Consider the following 20,195-nt stretch of genomic DNA (forward strand, 5'->3'; position numbering starts at 1 on the left):
CAAGTGGTATCAGAGCTCAGGATGAAGAGTTCTTACCATTTCAGCTTGTTTTCTTCAAAAACTTCAGATTTCTTCTAATTTCTTCTTACTTTTTACACATTTTCATCGAAATCAGAACGTTTCCACGGCTAAAATGATATGAATTTCACATATAACACGTAAAACTGAGTTTTAATCAATCCTTGAACAAATCAGACCTAAAATCAACCTAAAACTTGATAAATTTGACCAAACCGCGTGAAAATCATATTAGATCGTTCGAGAATCATTCAGGTCGCACGAGCTGAACATCCAGCTCGCACGAATTGAATCAGGTCGTGTGAAAGTTCACCAGATAGTTTAAATCCCAGGTCGTGCGAAGTGACTCCAAGTCACTTGAAACAACTCAGGTCGCACGGTTTGATCAAACCAGGTCGTACGAAGTGTTCAGATAGTGGGAAACATCATCAGATCATTTGTAATTTAGATCAGATCTTACGAGGTTGGTCAGTTCGTTTGGAATAGAATCTTTAGTTCGTACAGTTTCGTTAAAGAGTGTCTAGATCGTTTGAAATCTTCCCAGTTCGTTTGAGAAGTCTGTTTTTGTGAAATCTCAATACCAAAACATGGACAACGAATTTTATAATGCATTTGCTATTGCCCCGGGTACTCCTGTTACCGTTGCTCAGAGTGTGACTATGGAAAATGAAACGGGAACGTTACAGAAACCTCCTAAGTTGATGATCATTGAAGAATATTATAGTTGGCAAGAACGGTTCGAGAATTGGGTTCCAGCAAATCATCTAATGTGGGAGTTACAAAGAATATTTCCGAATTTACAGAAAAAGAGAGAATCGGCTTACTTCAACAAGCTATGAAAGAAGACATTTTCATATTACTTCAACATGATGATGGTGCACGTTCGATTTGGGAAGCACTTCGTACAAAATTCGAAGGAAGTACGGAGATGATCAAGAATAAAAAGTCATTATTAAAGAAAGAATTTGAATTGTTCTCAAGTTTGCCAGGCGAAAATACAAAGACTCTTATTGAGAGATATTGTCATTTAGTACGTTCAATGAGTCGGTTGGTGTTATGGGTCATTTTCTGCTCATATATCCTGGCTAATATATTGACTGTGTTTCTTTTGTTTGTGACCAGGATACCGGATCAGGATATTGGTAACATCCTGATGTGATATCCTGGTAGTAACTAATAAACCACGTGCAGATTATTGTGACAAGTCTCTAACGGCCAGGAGGACTTCTTCCCCTCAAGACTCGGGCAAATCAGTTAGCTTGTAGACGTTGAACCCGGAAGAAGTGGACTACAACGTTCACTTGAGAAATATTCGAAGCATCCTGGATTAATAGGATAATTAGTTGTTTTCGTTTTACTATAAATAGATTGATCAGATCAGGTTAAGTGTAGGATCGTTTGCTGACCCAAACGAGTCGTTCAGAGGCTTTCTCCTTGGTTTCAGGTGCGGAATAACAAGAAACTAAGGTAGAAACAGCAGGCAAATCACTTTAACTTCTTGTTTTATTGATATCAAACGTTTACAGCTCAAATCTCGCACCGGCAGCACTTCGGCACGATTTCTACGCAAAGTTACAACTGAGATCGCTCTTGAGGAATATATAGACAGCTGGAACCGCTTATTGGACAGGCCCAATAAGCGGCCCATACATGTAGTTCAAGCGGTCCATACAAGTTACCACTCGAGCGGTCCGTACACGTCCATCCGAGCGACCCTAACATCTAATTTGACTCTATAAGCGATCCAACATCTAAAACCTATACATTTTTACTAATTCTAGTATTACGTGCCCAGATCTATCATTCTAAGACTGTGACTCGATACAAGACAGAATCAGCAGATGTAGTGCACCAACAGACTCCCCCTCAGATGTTGATGGAGTCGACTATCGAGTCACACCAATGCTGCATCTTCAGATCTTCAGTCTTGATCAGTCTTTGGGCTTCTATCTCTTTAGCTTTAGACTCCCCCTCTCGATTTGCTGGCATTCCGTTGTTCTTCAGCAATATCTTCAGGATTTCTGCCTGGATCTTTCTTTCTTTGGTTATAACCTTCGTCAGACTCCCCCTATCACCCTGCTAGGATAGTCGTCTGGGATTTGTTACCACCATAGAAATCATCTCCTGGCTTTTCTCTGATCAGCTCATCATCTGCATCATCTGCATACACCTCAAATACTCTATCACAAATCAACTAATCATTTGAGAATTTTTACAAGTTAAACACTGATCACAAATTTGAAACATTTCAATTACTGATTCAACCTAATGAATCATTTTAAACATTTCAAACGACTTAACCAACCTGTCTGTTCATCGAGTTTAGCCTTTGAGATTTTGAAAATCAACTCTTCAACATCAGTTGTCGAAAATCTTTTTGAATTTTCAAAATATGAAAAATAAATGCAAAAACAGAAATTTAAATGCAAAACAAACATATTTTTGTGAGTTTGTGTAAGAGGATCATATCAGTTTTTGAGACATAACACAAGCACCGTTAAGCTTTTAATCGTTTTAAGTTCTAAACGATTCACGTTGATTGACGATATATTTGTCCTCTTAAATTTTCATACAATTTTCAATCTATTCAGGATACTATTTAGGTATTTTATGAACTTAGTTCAATTCTTAGTTCAATTCTTGTGTCCCACCTCTTGAATATACTCCCGTATCCAGAATCCCAATATTCAGTCTTACAGGTATGAACACTACAATGATGTCTGTATATAAATTAGGGGAAAGATGCGAGAACTGAGGGATCTCAGGTCAGAACTTCCGTTCAGCAGAGAGATATCAGCTTCGACTTAGCAGTGTGTCCCCTTTAGAGGATCTTTTTAGCTACAACAGATGATTATCAATTTTATTGTCTAATCAACTGAGGGCTTTATGCTATATTTCAAGCATTTTGCGGAAAGTATTAGCCAAGGACTAGGTCAGAACTACCGTTCAGCAGAAGTCCCGGAATAATACCCCAGACATCATAGAGTATTACCACCTAGTATATCAGAATACGAGACCTTTCAAACGAGATTTCAGGGGTTACCTATATATCCAAGTAGTGTTCCCCACGAATTTCACAAGTTTGAAATTTTAGGTTTATATCCCGAATAAATCTACTAAATGTATAAAAACCTATCGTCACATCATCAGTGAGACCGTTTATTACATTTGACATTACATTTCTTTAGCGTGCTGTGATAGTCCACTGATTTACTATCATTTCCTCTTTTTACAACAAAACTCGTTTTCATTTTTCAATTTTTTTTAAATTTTCAAATTTTCTAATTTTTTAAAATTTTGCTCCCCCTAAAATCAAAATATGTTTCAATTTTGATTTTCTGAGAAAATTTGAAACAAACTGTACAAACTTGACAACATGATGAGAATCACTTCAATTCTCCATCCACTTGGCTTAAACAATCAGAACTCCCCCTCACAACAAACTATTTTCCCATTGTGATCTCAAAACACTTAAGTTTGTTTTAATCAAAATGGTTTTTCCGGAAAACTTAGTTTGTTCACCAAACAGTTTAGGTACGGGGTTACTTCATCATCTTGTTTTTCTACACAAAAGTAGGAAAATCCAAGTACAAGTTAATGTCCTTGATTTACCATTTGCAGTCCAGAATCCTCTGTACCACTTGTAAAACATTCACAAACACAACCAAACCTCTTTACCGTTTGCATGATTGACGTTACCGAATAGAATTTTGAAAAAAATGCCGATTCATGATCCACGATACCATCTTGGGATCTCCGGCAAGTCAGGATTTTCATTTAAACAGATTCACCCAAGCCTGACGGTCCTTGGGTGATTTCGAATTCTTGTTCAACAATGATGGAAAATTTGCATCATTCATTGTTAAACCTGAATTCTCCTTTTTTACCTCAACCAATGGCTCCTCTGGTTTTAACGAACCAGAATTATTGCCTGAAGGTGGCTTGTCTGACTTCGACCTGTCAGATTCATCGCCGACCATTTTCTTCTTCTTCTTTTCCTCTTTAGTCCTCAGATTTGTATCTGATGAATCTGTCTTGCTAGACTTTGCAATCGAGGAAGTTGATTCATCAGAACTTTTACTCTTTCTATTTGGTGAATCCGAGGACAAAATCTTCTCGAGATACTCTCTCGCCTTCTTTCTCTTTTTCCTCAGTCTGTCTTTCTGCCCCTGTGAAAGTTTAACTTTCTTTTCTTGAGTTGACTGTTCTTGAACTTTAGGTTTCAGAACCTTCTGTTCCTGGGGCTTGACTCTGACTGGAATCTTTACCATTTTCTGAGAATTAACCCTCAATCTTTCACTAGATTTCCTTGGGCAATCTCTGGCAATGTGACCTTTGATGTTGCAGTTAAAGCATCTCCTGGTCTCATAACTCCAGTATTGGCAGTTAACAGCAATGTGTCCGTGATATCCGCAGCTGTAACACACTCTGTTATCGTACCGTATACCACCTTCACACCAAACGCTCAGATCATAGCATTGTCTGGCTTGGTGATATTCCTTCCTCAAGTTTGCTGGATTTGGCTTTTGAGCACTGTGGTTCGACCTGCACCACTTATTACCAACAGTTTTTGAGTTTTCATTTTTTACTTTTTGTAATTTTTTATTTTGATTGGATGATCGATCTGATGAACTTTTATTATCTTTTTGTTTCTGTTCCACTTTCTTCTTCAAAGGTCTTTGTTTAGAACATTCACCTTTTTCAGTCGATTGTAGAACAGTTTTCTGAAATTTTTCTTTTAATTTTAAAAACAATTTTTGTTTTTCTAATTTTTCATTTACATCATCAGATTTTTCATCGCAATCTTCAACTTTGACTTTGTCAAAGTTTGTGACATTGTCACTTATTGGAACAGAATTGATTGGTTTTGGACAAGGAAACTTCAAATTGTCTGATGAAGTCACAAAACCTATCAATTTCTTTTCAAGTTCATCAATCTTAATTCTTGAATTCTCAGCTTCTTTTTCAAGCTGAGAAATTCGTTCAAGATGAGACTTGATTGAATTTTCATTTTCAATCTTCAAATTTTCAAGAACAGATGTTTTGTTTTCCAGAACTTTTATCTGTTCTTGAAATTTTGATTCATTTGCTTTCAAGTTCTTGTTTTCCAACATAATCCAGAAATCCTCATCTTCTGAAGATTTCTTTTTTGCTTTCAATCTCTTTTTCCAACTTTTTAATTTTCATTTGAGCATATTCACCTTCCTTTTCAAGTTTGATAATTTTCTGAAGATGGGAATTTATCATTTTCTGTTTTTCAATGTTGTTTTTACTAAACACATTTCTCCCGTCTTCAAGAATTTTCATTTGCTTTTGAAAATCTTTCTCAATTTTTGATTTTTCAATTTCACAATTTTTAATCTTTTCTTCAAACTTCTGACTTTTCAACATCAAACTGTTAAAATTACTTAACAGTTTGTTGTTTTCAACTTTCAGTTTCTCACAAATACCCTGAACCATAAGAATCTGTTTTTCAACAGCATGCTTCTCATCTTTCAACTTTTTGACTTCAGATGCCAGACTTTCTGTCTCTTTCATGAGTTTGTCATTGTTTGTCTTCAAGTTGTCACATTTAGAGCATACTAACGTAGAACTTAAAGATCCAGACTCTACAGATTCTCTGATTTCTGAAGCTTCTTCTTTCTTTTCATCGTTAATTTTCATCTGTCCTTCAATTTTTTCAATGAGTTGACTAATTGTCAGTCTAGAAAATTCTCCAGAACTTTTTAATTTTAAGATATAATTTTCCCATTCCTCTTGAGGTAAAGCACTGACAAATTTTTCGACCCATTCCTCTGATGCTTTGGTTAAACCAAATATGGTCATTGAACTAACAAGAAGTTTGTATCTCTCAATGACACATTTTGTGCTTTCTCCTGGAAAACCTGAAAATGAATCAAACTCTTTCCTTAATACTTTTCTTCTATCACATTCTTCTTGAGTCATGTTAAAGATATTGAACTCCATGATTCGGTCAAACACTCTGACTAATCAATGAAATTGTAAGATGTACACTTGAACTAGACTTTGACTGAAAAGCGAACCAGAAAATGACCAAACACGTGGACCGTCCAAAAGAGCGAACCCAATGATGATCAAATAAGCGGTCCAAACTAGTCCAAATAAGCGATCCAACTAAGTCTAAATAAGCGGTCCAGATATGATGCTATACGAGCGGTCCAGAAGTGTCCGAATAAACGATCCAAGAACAATCCGACCGAATGAGCGATTCACAATGGTCCGGATAAGCGGTCCAAAAATGAATTTTTGAGCGAACCAGGTCAACCGATCGAATGAGCGGTCCACATAACGTCCGGATGAGCGGTTCAGAACTGTTCGGTCGAGCGGTTCAAGCTATGTTCGAACGAGCGGTCCAAAAGCTGATTTACAAGCGATCCAGAACAATGTATTATGAGCGGTTCACGATGACGTCATTCAAGCGATCTACAATTCGAACAAGTTTTGGTCCATAAAAACTTTGAATTTTGACTTCAAAATTTCCAGGATTTATCTACACACTACTGCACACAATCTGTGAGAAATTGAATGAATTTCAACCGTGAAATCTCTCCGAATCAGAAAAAGAAGGTGTAGAAATAAGAAAAAGTGACAAAATCTAGCTAATTTCTGCAGAGAACCTCCTCCTGAGCTCTGATACCAATTGTAGGATCGTTTGCTGACCCAAACGAGTCGTTCAGAGGCTTTCTCCTTGGTTTCAGGTGCGGAATAACAAGAAACTAAGGTAGAAACATCAGGCAAATCACTTTAACTTCTTGTTTTATTGATATCAAACGTTTACAGCTCAAATCTCGCACCGGCAACACTTCGGCACGATTTCTACGCAACGTTACAACTGAGATCGCTCTTGAGGTATATATAGACAGCTGGAACCGCTTATTGGACAGGCCCAATAAGCGGCCCATACATGTAGTTCAAGCGGTCCATACAAGTTACCACTCGAGCGGTCCGTACACGTCCATCCGAGCGACCCTAACATCTAATTTGACTCTATAAGCGATCCAACATCTAAAACCTATACATTTTCACTAATTCTAGTATTACGTGCCCAGATCTATCATTCTAAGACTGTGACTCGATACAAGACGGAATCAGCAGATGTAGTGCACCAACATTAAGGCACACACTCTTACGCACACTTTTACTCTCCAGTTGCAAACAAACACTTGTACTCAAACTACATTGTAACACCTAGTTGATCCGCATCATATCTTACACTGTATCCTGATATTTGAAGTAATAGAAGAACAAGGCAGATGCGATTGTCAGCTCCCGAGGTTTTATGCTGGCGATCTAGATTGATCAAGGGCTTTCCTCGTACATCATGTGTCATCCTTTACATTTTTGCTCATTGTTTGATCATAGATACAACTCTATATCCTGAGCCGTATCCTAAAACTGTTTTTTGCAAATAACTTAACTAGCATATTTTCAACACACATTTCTAGCACACTACCTCACTTAACTAATTTGATCACTTAATTGCTTCGGCAATTTTTGACCAAAACAATTTGGCGCCCACCGTGGGGCAAGTGTTGCTATTTCTACTAAAAGCTTTTGCAAAATCATTAATTGGTTTTCTGTTTCCAAAACTTTTTGCTACACTATTTTTAATGGCCTCGAGATCAAACATGAGCTCTTCCACTGTGTCTGCTACAACCTCTGCAACAATTGGTTCGGTGCTTCCACCACCTCCCCTGAGATCTCAAGCCTCTTCCCAAGGAACTGAAATTCATGTGGCCCGGGATATTATTCCCGCTCGCAATATCCAGGGATCTGGTCCTGTTTTAGCTTCTAATGAGGAAATTCTAAATTTGTTTGGTAGTGTACAGGAACGGATGAGGCAGCAGCAGGAAACTAATCAAATGCTGATGAGAGAGATACAACTCTTGAAATCCGGTTCGAGCAGGCCTGCTGAAGATACTATCACTCCCTTGCATCCCAGGGCTTTGAACTTCAGTTCTGCAGTTTAAACTGAGGATGACCGAGGAAATATTGTGCCTAGCCATCCCCAGAATCATACTCCTGAGATACCCTCTTCGGTTAGAGTGTCGACTGTGAAAAGCTCAAGATATGCTTCAGGATATGGCCAGAATCCTCAGATCGGTAATGTATCTAATAATAATAATACTCTTGCCACTAACGGTGTGGGATCTTTGCAGGATGCAGGTATGACGTCAGCATTATCTAGGGAGCTTCAAAAGCTAAAGGATATGATATCCAGTGTGCCTGGGGTCGTCCAGCCAATTCCAGAAGTATCCCAGGACAGTCACAGGATATCCCAGTTTGCGCATCCTATTTGTGATGCTTGCGCATCCTATTTGTGATGCTGAAATCCCAAAAAGATTCCAGACCCCCAACATGAAGCTCTATGATGGAACCACGGATCCTGTGGAGCATATTGCCCAGTACAGGGAAAGGATGAAAATCAACCCTATTCCTCCGGATCTCAAGGAAGCATGCCTGTGCAAGGGTTTTGTGACACCCCAGGAAAACCAGTGAACGATGTAACTTACCTAGCTTCCTCAGTGAGTGCGTACCAAATTTCGGGACGAAATTTCTTTCAAGTTGGGGATAATGTGACAACTCGAATTTCCAAGATTCGATTTCATATGTATTACACGATCATGTATTGACTAGTCACTTATTTGCACATATGGTTGCCATGAAATTTTATACGTTTTGTTTGTTTGATTGTACATAGTTGTTTGTTTGTTACATTGTGAAACTTGTAAAATGTGTAAACTTGTTAGTATGAAACACATTTCATCACACAAACAACCTTCGAAGGATGTCCAACCTTCGAAGGATGTCCAACCTTCGAAGGATGTCCACGAAACATGATAGATAGATCGAAGGATCACGAAAGATAACTTTAGGTTCGAAACATAATCCTTCGACATCTTTCGGCCCAGTCTTTCAGATGGGCTTGGCCCATTCCTGTGATACGATTTAAAAACGTGAAAACATGTATGTTGGCTGTTATTGTTCAAACCCTAGCTCCATTGTGTGTGACGGCAACCACGAATTTGCGGAGACTACTTGCTGATCAACTCTTGTTGCTTTCTATCCCGGTTAGTGTCTAGTGTATATGATTTGTCACTAAATGTACGGTATGAATGTTATAATTGTCTAATTGTCTTGCAATATGTGTTTATATGATCGGATACGTACGGTATGAATGTTATAATGGTTTAGCAAGGATAATTAAAGTGAACTGCCATGATTGTTAAGATTCTGTTGATTAATCGGCTAGCAAATCGGATCCGTTGTGATATTGTATGATGATAAGGTTTTATGGATTGGTTGTGATATTATGCAATTCGGATTTGTTATTGTTCGTTGTTCTTGAAATCGGATCGTATAGGATAAAGTGTCAATCTTGTTCTTTTGGTTAAATTAGGGTTCATGAGGTTTATTATGAAAGTCCCTGTTTGATCGATTTTGGATAACCGATTTCTGGAAAATGTGTTAATTGATAATCACAGATAAAACTTAGAAACTTTGAATAAGCGTAACTGATTATGAAAACGTAACTGCTTATGTCGAAAGATACTTGTCTACTCGAAACATAGTTGTGACCGAAAGATATCTGTTGACCGAAAGATACATGTTGACCGAAAGATATGTGTGTGATCGAAAGATGACAATAGGTTCGAAACATAACCTTCGGTCCGAAAGATAACTGAGATAACTAATGTGTCGAAAGATAAGGGTGGATCGAAAGATGCTTGGTTATGAATGTACTTTGAAAGATGGAATTATATGTTTGATTTATTTGGCATGCCATGCTTGATGAACGTTAACATTTGTATACGTGAAGTAATACGTGTTGTGCCGTTATGCAAACTGACTGTTATGTGAACATTAAATTGCATGCGTATCATTGCGAACATGAACTGATTTGTTATACGTGCATACAATAGGACGTGACTAATTACTTGTGAGTGCATAATCTAGCATACCGAGCAAACCAAGGTGAGTTCACACTCTTACCAAGGCATGGGATTCCCGGGGTGTTGGGAATGGGATTGAAAGGTTGATTAGATACTTTATTGACACTATGCCTAGACTACTACTTTACTATCCTCGGTTGTGAAGGATACCTATAGTTACGAGTAGTCTAGTGGTTATACAACGTGGAACACCACCACACAGTAACGTGGAACACCACCACACAGTAACGTGGAACACCACCACACAGTAACGTGGAACACCACCACACAGTAACGTGGAACACCACCACACAGTAACGTGGAACACCACCACACAGTAACGTGGAACACCACCACACAGTAACGTGGAACACCACCACACAGTAACGTGGAACACCACCACCAGTAACGTGGAACACCACCACCAGTAGAACATACAATCGGCCCAGTAGAGCCACCTGTTACAAACGAACTTACTATTACGCATTTACTTTCTGTGAACTCGCTCAACTAGTTTGTTGATCATTCTGTTACATGCCTTGCAGATCGTTAGGTACTTGGAGCTTGCACTGGTGAAGCGGGTCGTTGTGGACAAGGATCGTGACTTTTCCGTTAAACTATTATGACACTTAAAACTGTTAACTACTACTGGTTTATTTACTATGCTTCCGCTACATTTTGAAACGATGATTTGTTTGATCACCTTTTGTATTGAATGGATGGTTTTTATTAATAATTAATGTATGTTCAATATGATTGGTGGCTTGATCCTGGTCAGTCACGCTCCCAAGCGGTGATACTCCGCAGGTGGATTTTGGGGGTGTGACAGATTGGTATCAGAGCCATTGGTTATAGAGAACTTGGTTTTAATATGGAAAAACGTTTTTTATTAAAACCAGACTATAACCAGAACAGGGCTCTCAACGATCCACAACGACGCTTCGCTCCACGTGCAAGACTCAACTTCCTAGGTAATAAGGTTTATGTTTATTGCCTATATGTTAGAATTTGCATAGAACTTTGCTCGTAGTATGCTTACATTACCTTGCTCACAACTTGTCATTGCATGAGAATACTTATGTGCTTACACTCTTCTGTCATCGCACTATTCGCGAACCTTTCTCACTTATATTGCCTTTGATGTGAAGATCAATGGCCGCACGAATTACCATGACTCAAGCCCAGCTAGAGGCTCTCGTTGCTGCGGCAGTTGCAGCCGCCCAAGCAGGTAGTATACCCTGCAGTATAGACACTAGGATCTTTAGATCCTACATTAATTCTCGTACTTAACTTTGCCCTATTCGTACACAATAGGTCAACCCGCTCAGCAACAGCCTGGGTGCACCTTCAAGAATTTCATGGAATGTCGTCCTAGTTCGTTCAGTGGCACGGAGGGAGCAGTTGGACTCCTCCACTGGTTTGAAAAGCTCGAGTCGGTTTTCGAAATGTGTGAATGCCCTGAGGCTCGCAGGGTGAAGTTCGCCACTGGCACACTTGAAGGGATTGCGCTCACTTGGTGGAACGCACAAGTGCAGATCTTAGGGTTGGCAGCTGCTAACGCCACCCCATGGAACGACTTTAAGGAACTCATCAAGCGTGAGTACTGCACGCGTGAAGATATTCATAAGTTGGAGGATGAGCTCTACAATCTGAAGATGGTCGGATCGGAAATTGAAGCGTTTACTAAACGGTCGAATGAGCTGGCCGTTCTGTGCCCAACTATGGTGGATCCTCCTTACAAAAGAATCGAGTTGTATCTCAAGGGATTGGCCCCAGAAATACAGAGCCACGTTACCTCAGCTAACCTCAACAACATCCAGGAAATCCAGCGTCTCGCTCATCGCATCACCGATCAGGCAGTGGAACAGAATAAACTGCCTAAGCGTGTCAGTGCTACTGCTACCGCTACTGCTTCTACTACACTTGCTACTCCCAGTGAAAGTAAGAGAAAATGGGATGGGGATTCTAGCAAGGGGTCAGCATCAGTACAGTCACAAGCCCAGCAGCGAAGGACAGACAGTTATCAGAATCCCAGTCAGCACTCCTCTAGCAGCCACAGACAGGGAGGGTATCGAGGAAACCTTCCGAAGTGTAACACCTGCAACAAACATCACAGTGGCCAGTGTAATAAGGTTCGTTGTCAAAGATGCCTCAAGATGGGTCATGAGGCCAAAGACTGTAGGAGTCCACGGCCTGCAAATCAGAACCAGCAACTCCCACCGCCAGCTCCACAGAACCAGCAGCAGCAACCACAGCGTGGAAACCGGGGATGTTTCCAGTGTGGGGCAGAAGGACACTACAAACGCGATTGCCCTCAGTTGAACCAAAATCAGAACCACAACAATAACCAGGGCAACGGGAACAACGACAACAACGGGGGAAACAACAATAACAATGGCAACGAGGCAAGAGGTCGAGTTTTCATGTTAGGAGGAGGAGACGCAATGAACGCTAATTGAACTTATAACTTCTTTTTGGGTTTTTCATTATTATGTTTCCGCTATTCGAACAGAGTTTGGTTTGAACATCAAATGTCTTGGGTTTTATGAATTATTTTAACTACTATATTTTATGTTTGATGTGATGAATGGTTTGATATTATTGAACACACCTGCCGTATTTACGGACTTTACGAACAGGGTGCGCAAACCTTGTCTTGACAAGTTCGTTATTGTCTTTATCGACGACATTCTGATCTACTCCAAGAGTCAGGAGGAGCACGAGCAACACTTACGTCTTATCTTGGAACTTATTCGAAAGGAGCAACTGTATGCAAAGTTTTCAAAATGCGACTTCTGGCTTCGTGAAGTCCACTTCTTAGGCCATGTGGTGAACAAGGATGGGATTCATGTTGATCCATCCAAGGTTGATTCGATCAGAAACTGGCCAGCACCGCATACACCAACAGAAATACGCCAATTCTTGGGTTTGGCAGGATACCATCGACGGTTCATAAAAGACTTCTCCAAGATTGCTCAGCCGCTTACGTTACTGACACAGAAGGGTGTCACCTATCGCTGGGGAGAACCCCAGGAGACTGCTTTCCAGTACCTTAAGGATAGGCTCTGCAGCGCACCTATTCTCCCATTGCCAGAGGGCACGGACGATTTTGTAGTATACTTGATGCATCCATACAGGGTTTTGGATGTGTGTTGAAGCAGCACGACAAGGCCAATGCTTATGCCTCGCGCCAACTCAAGATTCATGAACGAAATAATACGACGCACGATTTAGAGCTGGGAGCTGTTGTTTTCGCGCTTAAGATATGGCGACACTACCTGTACGGTACCAGGTGCACGATTTACACCGATCACAGGAGTCTCGAGCATATCCTTAAGCAGAAGGATTTGAATATGCGTCAAAGACGATGGGTCGAGTTACTGAACGACTACGAATGCGCCATCAAGTATCATCCAGGCAAGGCCAATGTTGTGGCTGATGCCCTCAGCCGGAAAGACACTCTACCTAAGCGCGTGCGAGCGCTGCAGCTTACTATTCAGTCCAGTCTTCCTGCACAGATACGAGCTGCTCAGTTAGAAGCACTGAAACCCGAAAATGTCAAAGCTGAAGCCTTACGCGGCTCAAGGCAATGCATGGAACAAAGGGAAGACGGCGCCTACTATGTAACGGGGCGTATTTGGGTCCCACTTTATGGCGGTTTACGCGAGCTTGTAATGGATGAAGCTCACAAGTCTCGCTATTCGGTACATCCAGGGTCGGATAAAATGTACCACGACATCAGCACTACTTATTGGTGGCCTAGTATGAAAGCCCACATCGCCACCTATGTTGGAAAATGCTTAACCTGTGCGAGAGTCAAGGTTGAATACCAGAAACCCTCAGATTTACTTCAACAACCCAAGATACCACAGTGGAAATGGGAAGAAATTTCCATGGATTTCGTTACAGGCCTACCTAGATCCCAGCGTGGGAACGATACGATATGGGTGATCGTGGATCGACTCACTAAGTCTGCACACTTCCTACCTATAAAGGAAACGGATAAGTTCTCCACTCTCGCAGACGTATATCTCAAAGAAGTTGTTTCGAGGCACGGAGTGCCCACCTCTATTATTTCGGATCGCGATGCACGATTCACGTCAGAGCTTTGGCAAGCGATGCACAAATCCTTCGGCTCACGATTAGACATGAGCACAGTATATCAACCTCAGACGGATGGGCAGTCTGAGCGAACTATTCAAACTCTAGAAGACATGCTTCGAGCGTATGTTATCGATTTCGGCAACGGCTGGGAAAAGCACCTCCCTTTGGTGGAGTTCTCGTACAATAATAGTTATCACACCAGCATTCAAGCCGCTCCATTCGAGGCATGGTACGGGCGTAAACGCCAGTCACCTCTCTGTTGGGCAGAGGTGGGGGATAGTCAAATCACGGGTCCAGAGATTGTAGTGGACGCCACAGAAAAGATTTCAGAGATACGACAACGCATGGCGGCAGCACGCGACCGTCAGAAAGCCTACGCGGGCAAGCGTAGAAAACCATTGGAATTTGAGGTCGGGGACCGGGTTTTATTGAAAGTTTCACCCTGGAAGGGTGTGGTTCGATTTGGTAAACGAGGCAAACTGAATCCGCGGTACGTCGGACCATTCGAAATCTTAGAAAAGATTGGTAAAGTAGCCTACAGATTAAAACTACCAGCTGAACTCGGTGCAGTTCACAATGTATTTCACGTGTCGAATCTGAAGAAATGCCTATCAGATGAGACCCTTATAGTTCCTTTTAAGGAACTCACTATCGACGAGCGGTTGCAGTTCGTCGAGGAACCAGTTGAAATCATGGACCGGGATGTTAAGGTCCTCAAACACAAGAGAATCCCTCTTGTTCGAGTTCGTTGGAACTCCCAGCGTGGCCCAGAGTATACCTGGGAACGCGAAGATCAGATGAAAGAAAAGTATCCCCAGTTATTCGAAACCAATGCATCCACTTCTGAGGCTGAAGCTACTACTACTGAATTTCGGGACGAAATTCCAAATCAACGGGGGGATGATGTGACACCCCAGGAAAACCAGTGAACGATGTAACTTACCTAGCTTCCTCAGTGAGTGCGTACCAAATTTCGGGACGAAATTTCTTTCAAGTTGGGGATAATGTGACAACTCGAATTTCCAAGATTCGATTTCATATGTATTACACGATCATGTATTGACTAGTCACTTATTTGCACATATGGTTGCCATGAAATTTTATACGTTTTGTTTGTTTGATTGTACATAGTTGTTTGTTTGTTACATTGTGAAACTTGTAAAATGTGTAAACTTGTTAGTATGAAACACATTTCATCACACAAACAACCTTCGAAGGATGTCCAACCTTCGAAGGATGTCCAACCTTCGAAGGATGTCCACGAAACATGATAGATAGATCGAAGGATCACGAAAGATAACTTTAGGTTCGAAACATAATCCTTCGACATCTTTCGGCCCAGTCTTTCAGATGGGCTTGGCCCATTCCTGTGATACGATTTAAAAACGTGAAAACATGTATGTTGGCTGTTATTGTTCAAACCCTAGCTCCATTGTGTGTGACGGCAACCACGAATTTGCGGAGACTACTTGCTGATCAACTCTTGTTGCTTTCTATCCCGGTTAGTGTCTAGTGTATATGATTTGTCACTAAATGTACGGTATGAATGTTATAATTGTCTAATTGTCTTGCAATATGTGTTTATATGATCGGATACGTACGGTATGAATGTTATAATGGTTTAGCAAGGATAATTAAAGTGAACTGCCATGATTGTTAAGATTCTGTTGATTAATCGGCTAGCAAATCGGATCCGTTGTGATATTGTATGATGATAAGGTTTTATGGATTGGTTGTGATATTATGCAATTCGGATTTGTTATTGTTCGTTGTTCTTGAAATCGGATCGTATAGGATAAAGTGTCAATCTTGTTCTTTTGGTTAAATTAGGGTTCATGAGGTTTATTATGAAAGTCCCTGTTTGATCGATTTTGGATAACCGATTTCTGGAAAATGTGTTAATTGATAATCACGGATAAAACTTAGAAACTTTGAATAAGCGTAACTGATTATGAAAACGTAACTGCTTATGTCGAAAGATACTTGTCTACTCGAAACATAGTTGTGACCGAAAGATATCTGTTGACCGAAAGATACATGTTGACCGAAAGATATGTGTGTGATCGAAAGATGACAATAGGTTCGAAACATAACCTTCGGTCCGAAAGATAACTGAGATAACTAATGTGTCGAAAGATAAGGGTGGATCGAAAGATGCTTGGTTATGAATGTACTTTGAAAGATGGAATTATATGTTTGATTTATTTGGCATGCCATGCTTGATGAACGTTAACATTTGTATACGTGAAGTAATACGTGTTGTGCCGTTATGCAAACTGACTGTTATGTGAACATTAAATTGCATGCGTATCATTGCGAACATGAACTGATTTGTTATACGTGCATACAATAGGACGTGACTAATTACTTGTGAGTGCATAATCTAGCATACCGAGCAAACCAAGGTGAGTTCACACTCTTACCAAGGCATGGGATTCCCGGGGTGTTGGGAATGGGATTGAAAGGTTGATTAGATACTTTATTGACACTATGCCTAGACTACTACTTTACTATCCTCGGTTGTGAAGGATACCTATAGTTACGAGTAGTCTAGTGGTTATACAACGTGGAACACCACCACACAGTAACGTGGAACACCACCACACAGTAACGTGGAACACCACCACACAGTAACGTGGAACACCACCACACAGTAACGTGGAACACCACCACACAGTAACGTGGAACACCACCACACAGTAACGTGGAACACCACCACACAGTAACGTGGAACACCACCACACAGTAACGTGGAACACCACCACCAGTAACGTGGAACACCACCACCAGTAGAACATACAATCGGCCCAGTAGAGCCACCTGTTACAAACGAACTTACTATTACGCATTTACTTTCTGTGAACTCGCTCAACTAGTTTGTTGATCATTCTGTTACATGCCTTGCAGATCGTTAGGTACTTGGAGCTTGCACTGGTGAAGCGGGTCGTTGTGGACAAGGATCGTGACTTTTCCGTTAAACTATTATGACACTTAAAACTGTTAACTACTACTGGTTTATTTACTATGCTTCCGCTACATTTTGAAACGATGATTTGTTTGATCACCTTTTGTATTGAATGGATGGTTTTTATTAATAATTAATGTATGTTCAATATGATTGGTGGCTTGATCCTGGTCAGTCACGCTCCCAAGCGGTGATACTCCGCAGGTGGATTTTGGGGGTGTGACAGGTTTTGGTTCTACCTTAACAGGATCAGCCTTAAAATGGCTCTTAAATGTTCCTCCTCACTCAATTACTTCATTTGCTCATTTGGTTAATTTGTTTAATAGTCAATTTTCTTGCAGCCGATGTTTTGAGAAACTAACCAGTGATCTTTACAGGATAACTCAAGGACCCCAGGAATCCTTGAGGGATTATGTGAATAAATTCAGTCGGGAATCCTTAGATATCCCGCATCTTGATGTTGCAACAGCTGTGCAGGCTTTCAAGATGGGGTTGCAAAAAGATTCTCAATTTTACCAGGATCTTGTAATGAATCCCTACAGGAATCTGGATGAAGCTCGTAACAGGGCTCTGAGATATATTCGGTTGGAGGATGATAAAAAGATGCAAGAGAGGATGAACTCATCTACAACCTATGAGTCAACCAACAGGAAATCAGAATCCTCGTATAAACCGTATCGCTCTAAGCCATATGGCAGAAATGACAGCAAGAAAGTGAATGGTGTTGAAGATGAGGATCCTGAAGAATATCCTGAATTATCTGAATACTGTTTTTCTGTTAATATACTTGAACTGATGTATGCTATGCGGGGTTTAGGGGACAAAGCCAGAAGGCCTCGGAAGAATCAACAAAAAGCTGATTGGAAGGATAAGTCCAAATGGTGTGCCTTCCACGAGGATTTCAGACATGTCACTGAGGATTGCATTGCTCTAAGGAAAGAAATAAGCTACCTCCTGAGCAAAGGGTATTTGAAGGATCTACTAGGAAGAAAGAAGAATAAAGGACAGGATCCTGAGAAGGATCCTGAACGAGCAGCATCACCTCCTACAGATGCCAAAATAATTAACTTTATTTCAGGAGGATCCGACATTTATGGGACTTCATATTCTGCGGCCAAGAGACATGCAAAGGAGGCTAAAGCCGAAAGAGGAGAAAAGCCAACCAGAATGACAACCCTCACAACTGATAAAGTGATCACTTTTGATAGTGATGACAGGGATACTGTTCAGGATCCTCACCATGATGCTCTAGTAATTACATTATATGTTGCTAACCATTTTGTACGTAGGATACTGGTAGATAATGGCAGCTCCGTCAACATAATTCAGCTGGAGACATTGAAGAGAATGAATGTATCCCCGATGGATATTACTTCGAAATCCACTATGCTTGTCGGTTTTAGTGGAGAAGCCAGGAATACCGTAGGGGAGATAAAATTGCCTGTATACGTTGAAGGGGTCAACTCAATGCAGCGCTTCTGTTTCATGGACTCCCTATCCTGCTATAATATTATATTAGGTAGGCCTTGGAACCATGATATGAAAGCTGTGCCGTCAACCTATCATCAATGCATCAAGATACCTACCCCTTGGGAGTAGTAAAAGTGGAAAGTGACCTTCAGGAAGCAAAAGAGTGCTATTCTTCTTCGATGAAGTCCTTGACGAAGCCTAGTGCAGCATAGCAATTAAAGATGCGGGCCCAGGATATTGTTGAGGCTTCCGAGCAGGATGTAAAGAAAGTTATCCTGGATCAGAATAATCCAAATATCTCGGTGCTCGTATGAACCAATATCCCTCAGGATTTTGAAAATCAATTGACTAACTTTTTGAAATGCAGGATGTCAACATTCGCATGGAAGCATGAGGATATGACAGGTATTTCCAAGGATATTATAACACATAAGCTCGGTATTGACAAATCGTTTAAGCCTGTCCAACAAAAGTGGAGGAAATTTGCTCCGGAGCGAAATGTGATCATCCAAGAGGAAGTTAAAAGACTACTGAAAAGCAAGATGATTAGGGAAGTAAAGTTTCCTAAATGGCTGGTGTTTTGGTCAAAAATCTGATTAGGATAATGCAACCAAACTCTTAGTTATGGGGTATGATGCTTGAAATGAGGTACAATGATAAGGATCACTTAGATGTATTTTGCACAATTGACACAAAGATTTATACGAGGAAAAAGCCCTTGATCAATGAGTGATCTCCGGCATAAAAAACCTCGGGTGATGGAAACTACCGATCACCAAGTTCAAATTAACCAACAAATATTTACAACTTCGGATAGTAACGAGCTAGGTACAAGGATCACTATGGTATATCGTGCAAAAATGTGTGAAAACTGTTAAGTGTTCTGCTGTATGCTTGAGAGTGCAATTGTACGAGCGTGTGTAGCTGAAATTAGCAAAAGTGTTCTAACTACTAGCTCGTTACCCCTTTAAAAATAGAAGTTAACTACGCTAACAAACTATCCGAAATTCGTGCCATGCTCCCACGTTCTCCACAACGTCCCTTCTCGGTCAAACGTGTGCGAAATAGCCGTGGAATATTCGATAGTAACGTTGCTAAGACCAGGTCCAACTTGTAACTCCTGCAAAACAATACGAAATTCAAAGAGAACAATCGTTAGTATAAGGATCCTCAGGGTGATCCATGATCCTGATCCTGAAGCACTTCTGAGGATCACTATCTGTCATAGAAGTAAGGATCACTAATAGGATAACAAGTGAGGATCACGGGCTATTAGAAAATCCTCCCCTAACAATTGCCCCCAAAATATAAGGAGTAATTTGTAAAATGAACGAGTTATATTTTACTGATCTTATCCGCAACTAACTAACGGATATATAGCCGTTGATATAGAAATATCCGTTGCAATTCTGACGTCACAGAAGTGACAACCCTGCACGATCATGATTATAAATAGGAGATAGAGATAGGATCAATTAGCATTTAAATTTCGGAGATACTCCCTTTATAATCTCATCCGAAGATCACACAGGTATTCTCTCTTCACCTTCTTCCTTCTCTTACTCTGTTTTATTTCTTTTTCTTTCATCTCGCAAAAAATGTTGCTCCGGAAAGGATCATCGAGCAAGAAGGGATCGATCTTGGAATGTCTGAGCTGGGTGAGATGTATGACCTCACTACTTTCG

The sequence above is a fragment of the Helianthus annuus genome, chromosome 5 (assembly GCF_002127325.2).
Source record: "Helianthus annuus cultivar XRQ/B chromosome 5, HanXRQr2.0-SUNRISE, whole genome shotgun sequence".
In the NCBI taxonomy this organism is placed as follows: Eukaryota; Viridiplantae; Streptophyta; class Magnoliopsida; order Asterales; family Asteraceae; genus Helianthus; species Helianthus annuus.